Raw genomic sequence first — 9,805 nt, 5'->3', positions numbered from 1 at the left:
CTGAGTGGCTTTTGTCCTCTCCCATGTTTTGGGGGTTACCCAGATTGTATTAGATAAGTTGGACCTCATGTGCTTATTGCTCAAGCTCAACCACTGTATTAAATATTTTTCTTTTTATTGGGTTTTGATCGGTCAAGCCTGTAGACTTAAGATAAAGGGGAAGCTCTTTTTTTTTTTTTATCAATAACTCTGAAAATTTTCATTAAGATGCTTTAATATACAATAAGAAGTTGCAAAGAAATCAGTATAGAAGCTAACCCGGGACAGAATTACAAATGTGCCCAAAACATATCTGTTCTTTGAACCCCTTGCTTTGCTAAACTATCAGCCAAACTGTTGGCAGATCTCCCAACCCAAACCACCTGAATAAACATATTCCTTGACATCCATTTGAACCTTCTGAAATCATTCTTCAGCTGCCAGGTCACTCCTTCCCCTTTTTGAAATCATTTTATCACAGTTTGAGTCTCTCTCGATGATCGGTCTGTTAATCCCCAGCTCTTAGGCTTTTTCAACCCCATATACTACAGCTAGAAATTCTGCCATAGCTACATCATCCAAGAAAGGGGAAGTTCTTGATTGCATGTGGAATGGAGATATAATATATTTGCATCTATAAAAGCACACATATATATATATTAATATATATTTATATATATTGTAATTATAAAGTTATCTGCATTTTCTCTCACAGAATTGGTCCTCACCCATCCTACATCACTTGCAGCCATGCATTCGGAACATTTCCCAATGGGCAAAAACATACATTATAGAGATGTTCCCGGCTATAAAGGCTGTGAGGGTGGGTGTGGAGCAATTTTGTGAGGAAATACGAACTTTATGTTAAGAGCAGGTCCAGGTTCTTCCCAATTCTCAAGTTCATGTGAAATAAATAAATAATCTGCCAAAAGTAGAGCAATTTTTAGAAGGAAGATATGCCAAAAGTAGAAAATAAATTTTGTTTATATACTTTTGATAGCATTTAATCTAGTTGTATTCCTAGAAGTTTTTTTATATGTAGAATTAATTGATATTTGTACAAAATTTTCAAATCTATTACCTTCAACAAACATATATGGTTGTTCAGCTTGTACTATATATCTAGCTAATATTTGTCTCATTTTCTTTTGGAAATTATAAAAATTAGAAAATTGTCCAAACTCATCCAATTTGGATTTGGGTTGATTCATTTTGAGCTTGTTGAATATGCTTTAGCATATGCCTTCTTAAATGGCCGGTGCCACTACTATTTTGATAACTAAAATTACCTTTGCATTTAATCCCTTTTCTAATAGTTCTTTTAAGGCCTCGTTCACTTTTCAGTAAGTTATTTACCTAGGTAAATGCAATTATCTTGGTAAGTTTTTCTTAGGAAACACTTACTCTGGCAAGTACATTTACCCATGTTCTTTTATTTTCCAGGTAAATAAGGTAATGACTATTTTAGTCATAAAAATCCATTATTAAAAGGGACATTTTTGTCCAATTCAAGTGTTAGCAACTTTTCCCATAGGCGGAAAAGTTATTTATCCACCTAGGAGATGGGTATCACTTACTCGAATAAGTGATGCCCAAGAAAATAAACTTTCCCTGGTCCCCACAAAAATCTGAAAAATGAACATGGGATTCTTGGTCGATAGGAACCAAAATCCCATTGACCAACTTCCCCGAGGAATGGCAACGGGGCAGGGCAGGGACAGGGAGTCTCTCCCCATCCCTGTCTCCATTAACGGGGACAAGGTTATCCCTATCCCCATCCCCACAGGGTGGGGATCCCCATTCCCCGTAATTTTTTATAATGTTAACCATTTTGTTTTTGTTTTTTGTTTTATTTAAAAAGATAAAAGTGAAATAATTAAAATTTACAATCTATTAAAAAAGATTCAAACATATTTTTTAAATATTAATATATAGACTTATGTATACATATATAACGTATTTATACATTTGTACATATATCCCGCTAACGGGGATGAAAATTTCCCCATCCCCATTCCTGCGGAAGGGGGTGGAATCACCCCATCCCTGTCCCATTGGGGTGGATCCCCACAGGAATCGGGAAAATGAGAAAAATTGCCATCCCTAACTTTCCCCAAACACCCCCTAAGTGTAAAATATTCTCAGCAATTGCTATTTCCTTTTCTCCATGATTTAAAATCTAAATGTACCACTAAGACTAGCCTCATCTTAGTTCTATTTAGTAGCGTTAGCACCAATTCCAAAATTGGTGTCACTGTACTATGATTGGGTTTGAGGATCATCAAAGCTAGTAAAGTCAAAGTGAAAGGGGACTTGGGAGGAACCTAGCATTTTAATAAATATTAAAATCTAAATTCAATTTATAAAAGAAATCTAGCTGACCTAGTGACCGCACAACTCCATTCTATCAATTCAGTATTTCAACTTGAATGTAAGCCTTTAAGCCTTCCCAATTGAGACACTTGACTAAGCTATAACTTCATTCTTGTTGAAATTTAAAAAATAAAAAATTGAAAGTACGAAAGTATGAGAGTATGAGAGAGATTGATTGTTATTGTAATGAAAATGTATAAAGGGTTAGTGTATTTATAAGGGCAGAAAACAATTGAATTGACAAACATGCCCCCTAAACTACTTGTTTATAGATGTTAGAGCGGTATTTTGGTTATTTGAAAACTTTAATTATCACTTTATTAAAAATGTCATCCTAAACTAGTTGTTTATAGCTGTTAGGGGCCTTTAGGGGCCTTTAAGTTATTCTGTGCACTCCTTTGGCAAAAACACAAATAATCTCTAAAAGGGGGGTTTGAGCCATGTAGTCCACGGGTGGTACGACCCGATTTACACCTCTAGGCCAGCAGTTTAACGGATCAAATGTTGTCATGTTACACAAACATAGAACTAACAATATATAATTACTTTCTGTATATTCGTGTTAATTTATAATTTTTTATTTGAGTTTTTAAGTTTTTATAGATAAATATTAAAAATTGAAAATTAAGGCCAAATATAGTGGGACAAGAATGCATAGATTACAAAAAAAAATTACTCAAAAAAAAAATCACTCTAATCAGACAACTGAGCATAGAGTTACGACTCTGAAAGTTTATATATAAACTATAATTTGTAACTTATAACCTGGTGACTAAGTTAAGTCAAGTAGATCAGCATAACCACTCAGGTTGAACGGATTTTGGAACAAATCAACATTTTCTTAAACTACTGGTAGGTTTGAAGTTGACCCGAATTGAAATTGTGGCTGAGTGGTAGACTGATGGTTTTATCGGTACTCTAACTGGTTGATTAAAAGATTTTTTCTTTTAATCATGTCATCTAGTGCTTGCAAACACTAGAACTTGTCATGTCATCTATGCTAGTAAATTTGCAAGCACTAATCTATTTGCAAATTGCAATTGTAGCAATAACTTATCATGTCATCTAGTGCTTGATTAACGGTACTCAAAACTAGAACTTGAGTTATATAATTTAGGCTCAGTTTGGAAAGAGTATAAATATAAATTTGTAAAGTGTAAAACTTTGTATTTTATATTATTTTATATGTATTTATACAGTACATGTTTATATTTGTACTCCTGCCTTGATAATTGAAATATTAAAATACAAAGAGAAGGGACTTTCTAGCTCGTTATATATATAAAAGTGTGCAAGTGACTCGGTTGAAGGCTCCATGTGGATAACATTAGGAAGGGCAACGGGGTGAAGTGGGCCCTATCTCTTTCCAGTCCCCACAGAAATCCCTATTTCTGTTTCGTCCTCTTCCCCTATAACTAGGATGAGGATTTCCACTCCCCTATAACAAAAACCCCACTAAGGTTTTTGTCAATCATAAAAACTTCCCTTAGTGTTCCATTTTAACAAAAGCCTCCCATGTAGTTTTGAAAAAAAAAAACAGCACTTACCTCTTACATTATTGTCTTAGTTAAGTAAAAAAAAAAAACATTATTGACTCCATATTAGAGACTTTGAAGTTACAAAATTAGCCTTACCACTTGTTAAGGAATCTTTTAATATAATCAAAATAACAGATTTTCCCTTTTATACTTAACACTATAACGAGTTTATAAAATGAAATTACTTTACTCTTTTTAATTTGACCTAAGAAATATTTTAGTTATAAATTAGAAGTTTTTTGGAGTATTGTAGTAAATATCCATCTGAATTGATCGATACAAGGGTAAAATGGGTATTTTCAAAAATAATAATAAAGTAGACCAATGTTTTCTGGATAGGACAATGATGGAAGGAAGGTAATTGCAAAATTTTGAAGACTACAGGGGAGGTTTTTGTTAAAATGAAACTTTAGGAGATGTTTTTATGATTGTCAAAAATCTCAGGGGAGGTTTTTATATTTTACCCTAAAATTTTATAATCCTATTAAAATAGATCCAAATATATTTATACATATTCAAATACATTAATTAATTCGTAAGAAAAAAACAAATGCTCAACATATACCCCAAGTAATTAACAAACATAGCCACCAAGGATTTAAACTGGTTTTGGGCCTCAAGGCCTTAAGTCCAATTAATCAAAATCCCAAATAAAAGAGACCCCATATAGGGTGGGGAGTGTTCTCCCCATGCCCCTAACCATGGGAGGTGTGGGGCAATCATCCCCACCCCTGCCCCGTGTAGGGCGGATCCTCATGGGGATCAAGAAATGGATAAAATAGTCATTCATAAATCACATGAAATTTGATCTAGATGGACTTCACTGATCCAAACTTCATTTTTGGGAAAAATGCTAAAACTTAGGGGGTCTGGACAAATTAGTGCCTAAATGGGTCTTCACCTTGCTAATTATACCAATATTTCAGGCTTCTGGTCATACTATCAGATGGGCCCTGTCTTTGGAAAATAAAAATCAAGCATTTATAGTAGCTTGAGGTTCGACTTAAGCCGAAAAATCAATGATTCAAGTTGGGCTTGGTTAGATTGAAGGTTGGGTTAGGGTTAAGGTTAAAAAATATGAATCATCCTAATTTTGGGTTATGTTAGGGTTGAGTTCTTTGGGTAAAAATGCTAAAACTTGGGGGTTTGGGCACATTAATACCTAAATGCGTCTTGTTCTTGACAATTGTGTCAATATTTCAGGCTTTTGGTTCCATCAGATGGGCCTTACATTTGAATAAAAGAATCAATCATTTTATCATAGGTTGAGGTGAAGTTCAACTTGAAAAATGAAAAATCAGATTAGGTTTGGTTATATAATGAAGGTTAGGATAGGGTTAGGGTTGAAAAATATGAATCCAACCTAATTTTGATTATGGGCAATCCATTCTAACCCAAATCTAAGCTATTATTGTTTTTATGGTGTATATTCACGGTACTTTAACAATATAATCAGGACTACATGTGGAGAATCATTAAAGATTTGGATGTAGCCTAAACTATTATTGTTTTTATTATCGCATATTATTCTTGATACTTTATCGATACAAAAAGAAAATGGAACATCTCTTTTTTCACCGCCCGGTATCAAAGATGGTGTTGTTTGGATCCGATCTCTGATTTAGAGATGATTCCTGCCCTCAGTTCAATGGATTGCCTCCTAGATATATATGGATGATGATAACCACGACAATCCTGTAACCAATATAGCGGCCTGGAAGTGTACCATTATTCTTTGGCATTTATGTTTGGTGACAAATGCAACTGTTTTTCAACATCAAGGACTCATAATGATAAACCAGAACCTGATCTTCAATGAAATTTTCTGTTTTAGGCTTAAAACTGTTAGACTTTCTAGTGCAATATAAGCATGGTAACTGTTGAAGGAATCTCAATTTACTTCTCACACTGTCATAGGGATCGAAATCTAGGATCCAAACCCAGATTTGGTTTGTTGATATGCAGCCTTGCCTCTCTGTGATGTGAGGGATAAAATTGTCATTTGTGTCAATATAAACACTTATGGGGAAAATATAGTTTACCAAATATCTCCACCCCAGTAAGTGCTTTAAAAACAGAATAAGTGATTTGGCAAGTGGGTTATCAAACAACCCCAAGTGGTTGTTAAAATAAGTACTTCTAAGAATTTTAACAATCACTTAATCATCAAACATGGCCTAAAAAGCTTAGAAAGCCTTGGTTGTCTCAAGAAAGGTATATTGAGAAATTCACATATGCACCCCATAAGGAGGCACCCCACAACGTTCCATAGCACATCCCCACCGTGTATTGGGAGTATCTCCCAATGATAGTACCAGAACTGATGATGATGATGTCATCATCAGGAGATGTTACTAATACACGGCGGGGATGTGCTGTGGGACATTGTGGGGTGCCCCTTGGGGGATGCAGATCTGAACTCATTGAGAAGGTATGGGAGAACATGAGCAAGGCTAAACCAATTATTTCTCCACTTGGAAGTTACTTTAAATTAAGTCTCAACATTGTCCCACAAGTAATAAAGAAAAAGAAATGAAGAATGTGGCTTATGCATTGATCATAGATAGTTTGATGTATTCCATGCATGATATATACTAGCCTTATCTTGCTTACAATGTTGGTGTTGTAAGTTGTTTTCTCCCAAATCCTAGAGAGGAACATTGGGCTATAGTAAATTATGGATTCTTAGATATCAAGGGCACTTTTAGAGTATTTTTATGTTTTGGGAACGGTAAGTCTGCATTGTATAGTTACATATGCAAACATGGTTGGTGATATTGATTCAAAAAAGTCAATCACAAGTTACTTGGCCATTTTTAGGGAGCAATTTCATGATAGCTGAAACTTCAGAAATGTATTATGTTGTCCACCATTGAAGCTGAACATTGCCATTATTAAAGCGAGGAGATTTTTATGGGGGAAGAGATTCATATAAGAGCTTGGGGTGAAGCAAGAGAAGTATGTTTCAGATATAACTGTAATGTCTTAATAAGAACTCAACTCTCCATTCAAAATCAAAATATATTGACATTAGATATCACTGGAAGTTGTTACAACTTAAAAAGGTTTATACCAATGAAAATGGGTTAGATATGATTAATTGATTTGACTAGTGAGAAGCTTTTTCTTTGTAGAAATAAGGCAGATTTGGTGGATCCCTCCTCATAAGTTGGGAGGGGGGATAGTTGGGTTCCCTCCTTATGAGGTGGAGCCCACTCACTTAAGTACTCAAAACAAAGGAAACAAAAAATTACAAAAGAAAAGGGGTAATTAAGAAAAAGTCTCATTTTTTTCATCTCTCTATTCTCATACATGGGGTGACTCTTAGGTTCTGGAAGCTAAGGTTTTCAAAGGGTTTTAGAAAACAAGGAGCTACTATGATGGCTATATCCACAACAAGGCTTAAGTTATAATTCATCTCCAAGAAACATTTCCAAGAGATTTTGTTCTCTCTTTGAGGTGGGAAGATTTATTCTAATTTTGTTGTTGTAAACCATCATTTTGGTATCTCCTATCTATTGATAAAGAAAAATACATTGTAATTTCATTATTGTTGTTATAGTAGAGATTTTCTCAGTTAAAGCCCTATGCATTTTTCTATTGACATTAGAAAAGTTTTCTTGGTTATTTGTTGCTTATTGTTGTTATTATTCTAAGTTCCATTGAGATTTGACTTGGTTCAGAACAAGTCATTTCGCACTTAGGTTGTGCAGTGTGAAACAAAGTATTGTGACTCCAAAATACTTCGTTTTACCACTATAATAGTGTATTTTGAAAGGAAAAATAGAGCATTTATAGTGCCACCCAAAATTGGTTTTAGATTGCTTCTAAGTGTTTTATTAACCATTTCACCATGTTTTCCAGACCTATATATACCTCACAGCACCATAAATTTGTCTCTTTATATGGCCAAACTAAATCTAAGAAGTGAAATATATATATGAACAAGTTAAGAGATTAGGCTAACCAACAAAAGTACAAAACTGAGGTCAAGCTCAACCTGAATCCTACCCTACCCAACACAACAGGGTTAGGTTGGGGTTCATCAACTTGGATTGGGTTAGGGGTGACTTCAATTACCTAACTTTCTGATAATTGAATATCTAGTTATTTGAGTTCAGCTCGCCAAAAAACTATGAGCCCCAATCTTGTTTCGAGTAAGAGACTTGAGCTCAAATTCAGTTCGATTCAAAAGCTTGTAAGTTTTGGCTCAACTGTGAGCCAAGCTTCCTATAAAAATTAAAACTATACATATAAAAAGTTTTATATATGCCTCAAAAGCCAAGTTTTATTGGGCTTAAGCTTAGTTCAACTAAACGAACCTATAAACTGGGCTCGAACTTGGCTTGAACCTCAGTTTAGATCATGACAAATTGAGATCATGAGTCGAGCTTGAATAGTTCATGGAAAGTTAGATTCGTGTCCCCCCAACCTGCTGGTGGGCCTGACTTGCATACACATGCCAGAAGCCTACAATCCACATGGTTTGACTCTCCTTAATTGGATAATTGACAAAAGTTTATGTCAAAGTTAAAACAGAAGCCAAGTTATGGAGGACCTAGACCCACATGAAAGTCCTCTGTGTGAAGCTTCACCTCTCCCCTTTATTTTATTATCTCGACATGGGTCTGCCAAAACAGCCTGGATAGTTTACCTTTTAAGAAGAAAACTATATACTCGCTAGCTAGTTGGAACTTCATTCAAAATCTAAGAGACATTAAGCACGAAGGGCATTGTGACTCGGCAAGTACTAGAGATTGGTTGTTGCGTTTAGGGGTGTCAATCGGCTGGTTTTGAGTTGGACTTAATCCGATTCAAACCTTATCAAATCGGATTTGGACGGTCCATATAATTATTGGATTGGGCCAATCCAAAATAAATTGATTCATATTCTTATTGGTCTGAATTGGACCTAAAGCACATTTCCAATAATCCGATCATGAGGCCAAAACCCTTGTCCAACTTGAAACCAATCAAAATAGAAAGTCATAAAATCACTTTTATGAAAGTACTTCTACGAAATCATTTTTATAAAAGTAATTTTATGAAAAGTACTTTTACAAAAGAACTTTCACAAAAGTGCTTTATGAAAGCACATTTACAGAAGCAGTTTTATAAAAGCACTTATGCGAAAGTACTTTTATGAAAGTATTTTTGCAAAAGAACTTTCACAAAAGTGCTTTATGAAAGCACTTTTACAGAAGCAGTTTTTTAAAAGCACATGCGAAAGTACTTTTATGAAAGCACTTTTATAAAAGTACTTTCGTTAAAGTACTTTTATGAAAGTATTTTTGTCAAAGTACTTTTATGAAAGCCCTTTACAAAAGTGCTTTTTCAATGCCAAAAAAGTATATTTTTATAATTTTCAGATTTCTTCATTTTAACATATTTTTTGTAAATTTTATATGTAATGCTTTTTTATATATAATTCTTGATATTTCATTTGGTTTGGACTGGATCCAATTCAATCCATTTACATTTTAATGGATTGGATTTGGCTTGGATTGGGCCTAGTCCATTTGTAAGTGGACTCACATCGGACTGGATCGGGTTGGACCAAATGCAGTCCAATTGACACCTCTAGTTGTGTTGCAAGTTGATGCAATAATATCACCCAAGCTGGAGTTATAGACATTTATCAAAATTAATAAACATGTCTCCAAGACAAAACTATTTACAATTCATGGATAGTTTTTGAACAGATATAAGTGGACAGTTTTTGAACAGTTAGTGGGAAGTGAGCAGTTTTTTGAGTGAGAGTAAATGACATATATGCCATTTTTAATGTCCGTTGTATGTTGCTTAGATAAGGGGTAAAAATGTCTAATGAAAAGTCCAGAAAATGGGGTTATTCGCTTTTTTATTAATAGTATATATAGATTAGTCTCACATGAACCCGCAATTTTCTCACCATG

This window comes from Nelumbo lutea, chromosome 5 (genome assembly GCF_056320005.1).
Source record: "Nelumbo lutea isolate HS-2025 chromosome 5, American lotus-T2T, whole genome shotgun sequence".
Taxonomy (NCBI): domain Eukaryota; kingdom Viridiplantae; phylum Streptophyta; class Magnoliopsida; order Proteales; family Nelumbonaceae; genus Nelumbo; species Nelumbo lutea.
Note: the sequence above shows the minus strand (reverse complement) of the source record.